The sequence below is a fragment of the Sapajus apella genome, unplaced genomic scaffold, assembly GCF_009761245.1.
Source record: "Sapajus apella isolate SASKATOON/1434 unplaced genomic scaffold, GSC_monkey_1.0 scaffold798, whole genome shotgun sequence".
In the NCBI taxonomy this organism is placed as follows: Eukaryota; Metazoa; Chordata; class Mammalia; order Primates; family Cebidae; genus Sapajus; species Sapajus apella.
The window spans coordinates 23,418-27,152 of NW_022437724.1; the positions used below are offsets into that span (position 1 = coordinate 23,418).

The window sequence follows — 3,735 nt, forward strand, 5'->3', positions numbered from 1 at the left end:
TTCAGAGGAGAAAAACTTTTATTAACAACATTAAGAGATACCAAGAGATAGGAAGTAAAGCCATGCTGTCCACCCAGCTAAAAACTTTAAAAACTTGACATTTTATCTAAGGCAAATGTTTGCATAACTTTAGATCGTGCCATTATTTAAAGTCAATTTCAATTAACAATTTCATTGCAATTGAATCCATCTTGTAGAAGAAAACTAAGATATAGCCCTGATAATCTACCTCTCCCCTCCTGTATTCCTTCCATCAGCAAATCCTACTGGTTTTTACCGTGCACATTTTCCTTGAGTCTGTCCTCCTCTATCTCCTCCATCACCCCACTAGTCTAGGCTACCTTCACCTGGGGAGTGGGGGTGGAGGGATGACCTAGTCCTCTTGTGGTTTACACATATCCCCTTATCACCTCTCTAATCTCAACACAACAGGCAGAGTCGCTTTTTCATAATATAATGTGACCCTGTCACCTCCCAGCCTAAACCACTTAAACACCTCCCCATTTTCCTAGACAAAACTTCCTAACTAACCAACCCTGAATGGCCAGGCACCTTGCCCACCTCTCCATCTGTTCTCACTGCTCAGACCGATTCCATCCTGCTCTCTCTGCTCCAGCCAGACTTGCCTCTTTTATTCCCTATTTTCCAGCTTCCTGGCCTCCACAGAGCTGTCGCTCATGCTGTGCGCTGTGCCCGAAGGTTCTTCCAACCCTCATCCTTCTGACATCAAGAACAGCCTCCACCTCTGAGAAGCACCTTCTCACCTCCCTGTGGTGGTTCCTTACTCCAATCGCATTGCATGAACAATACGTCCAACAAGGCTTCTACCAAAAATGCTCTTAGTAACCTCATTTTTATTCTAAGGAAAACCTGGGTAAAACACAAACCTTCATCCTCAGAAGAATTGAATATCAACTGTTACATAGTCATAAAATGATCCCAGAAGTTCACTCTATAACAGCAAAATCAGCAATCCACACCGATGCCCCTGATGGAAGAAAATCATGATACAAAAATGAGAGAGAAAGGGAGAAAGAGAGAAAGAGAGACAGAGAGAGAGAGAGAGAGAACTGTGCTACAGCCATAGTAGTGGGTAAAAGCCGAAAGAGCTTAATTTCTATCATGATATTCAACAGAAGAACTGAAGGAACATGAGCCCATAGCTCTAAGGGTCCAGGTCTGCACAAGGTGCCTGCTGGGTGCAGGGTTCTGTCGGCTCCCACAATGCATCTCAGATGGGCTAACTGTTATGGACATGGCCCCTGCAAAATCTATCAAAGAATAATAATTTGCATGCTAAGCTACCATTGTGTAGGAGGAAGAATGATCGTGAGTTTGGTTTTGTCAAATAAAAGCAAAATCAAGCTTTATGAAGAAAAGAGGAAAGGGGAGAAGAAAAATGTCACCTGGGACCTTTGTGATTTTGCTCCCCTTGGAAGAGGGACTTGACAGACAGCTTTCAAAGAGGTCACTGTGGCCTGTCTTCTCCAGACCCACGTGACTTGGTCACCACAGAAAACAATTCCAGATGTTGGAGGACTTTAAAATACCTTAAAAGCTTAGCAGTTCATCGTATGCCGCAGAGTATCTGTGTGTGATGTCCACCATGTCCTCCTGTTGTCTATCCCCTCGGTTAAGCCAGGAGGGCGCCTCTCGACTCAGTGGAACATCATACATCGATGTGTAGGAAGTTTGCAGTGCCGGCAAGTAAGTGACAAAGAGACCTTGATAGAATTGGGAAACAAATTGGACTATGATTTGGTCCTGCTCCCTCGGAAGATAAGTTTGTAGAAGGTATTCAAATTAGAAGCATTAAATAAATACTGTAATGTAAAAATGGCACATCCTGTTCTCTACACTATAGAAATACCTGCACAAGTGACCAAAGAAATGTGTACAATAACGGTGGGGACTGCAGCACCATTTGTAATCCTAACACCATGAAACCCACCTCATTTCAAAAATATTCATTTTTTTGAGACCAAGTCTCGCTCTTGTCCCCCAGGCTGGAGTGCAATGGTGTGATCTTGGCTCACTGCAACCTCCGCCTCCCTGGTTTAAGTGATTCTCTTGCCTCAGTCTCCCAAGTAGCTGGGATTAAAAGCGCCTACCACCATGCCTGGCTAATTTTTGTATTTTTAGTAGAGACAGGGTTTCACCATGTTGGCCAGGCTGGTCTGAAACTCCTGACCTCAGGTAATCCGCCTGTCTCGGCCTCCCAAAATGCTGGGATTACTGGTTAAGCCACGGAGACCGGCCTTGTACCACATTTGTAAAGGGTTAGATAAATGACACAAACTGAGGCAGAAATGCTGTTTTCACCAACCATGGCGAGGATCAGCATGAACATAACTGATTCCACTGGTCACATTATTGATAGAGCAATCAGTAAACCCAGGCACGTCCTGGGGATAGGATGCTGCTGTAATAGGTCTCCTATTATTATAAATGAAAAACTTGAGGCACCTTGCTCACCCAAGCCTTCCATGGCAGAAAGAAGATTTTTATCCAGAAGTGAATTACTGTCTAAGGTCTCTGGGATTCCTGAGTTTCACATGTATAAGGCGCAGTTGGTCCTTCTCACAGCCTCAGATGTAAGGAGGTCAGGAAGAGGACATGCGTGTCTCAGGATCAATGTCCCATGATTAACCTGGTTGATTGTATATTAACAGAAACGCGTTAACCTGGTTGATTGAAACTGGTTAAAACACAACAGGAGGCATCCCTGGGTGGGCTCGAACCACCAATCTTTCGATTAACAGCCCAATGTGCTAACCGATTGCGCCACAGAGACCCTGACTACCACTTCTACAGGATGCTGTAGGCAGAGCGCACTCACCAAACTACCCCCAGCCCTTCTGTCCTCAGGATGACTGAGGAGGCCTTGGAAAACTGGAGACATTAGAGACCGGTGAGTCGCTCTGGTCACGTTGAACACCCGCGCGTTGGGAGATTCTGGAGCCAGGACAGTCGAATGGCCTTCACCCACCCTGCCCCTGGCCTGCTTCAGAAGTCCCCAGAAACGCCCCCATCCGAAACCTGCCCGAGGGCCTGGTGGCCCAAGCGAAGCTGAACGCCCTGCGGGTTCCCAGGATGGCTCTTCCCGTTCTTTGCTCCACCTTCACCTAGTGAGGGAGCCTGTGCCCAGGCTGCTCAGTGGCTTTCGGGGCGCTGCGGAGCTGCCGCTGCCCTTCGGATCCTGTGCCCCGATCGCGGGCTCCACCAGGGCAGGGATGGGGTGAGGGTCGCTGGTGGGTCTTCTCTGGAGGAGCAGGGTCTGACACTCACCAGGGCCCACGACGAGGACTTGCAGAACGAATCCGTCGTCGCCTTTTGCTTTTATTCCTTTGAAGAACCCTGAAAACAGAAACCACAAACTCTATTCCCATGGGGAAGTTTTGTTTTGGTTTGTTTTGTTTTGTTTGTTGACAGAGTGTCACTCGGTGGCCCAGACTGGAGGGCAGTGGTGCAAACTCGGCTCACTGCAGCCTCCACCAGCCTCCACCTCCCGGGACAAGCGACCTTCTTGCCTCAGCCCCCACATAGTGGGGACAACAGGCGCGCCACCACCGGCCCGGCTAATTTTTGTATTTTTTGTACAGACAGGATTTCGCCACGTCGCCCAGACCTGCCGCGAAGGGGAAATAAGTTCTTTTTAAAAAGCGTTGATTCCGATTGATTTCTCCGCATCCCCCGAAGAGGGCAAGCGACCAGGTCCTCTAGGGGCCAGCGGCA

General features: G+C 47.9%; 1 non-coding gene across 1 annotated transcript; it reads right to left on the reverse strand.

Moving 5' to 3' along the window:
* Positions 1 to 2,720: 2,720 nt before the first annotated feature.
* Positions 2,721 to 2,794, reverse strand: TRNAN-GUU. Its single transcript has one exon. It is a non-coding gene; the product is annotated as a tRNA-Asn (tRNA).
* Positions 2,795 to 3,735: the final 941 nt, after the last annotated feature.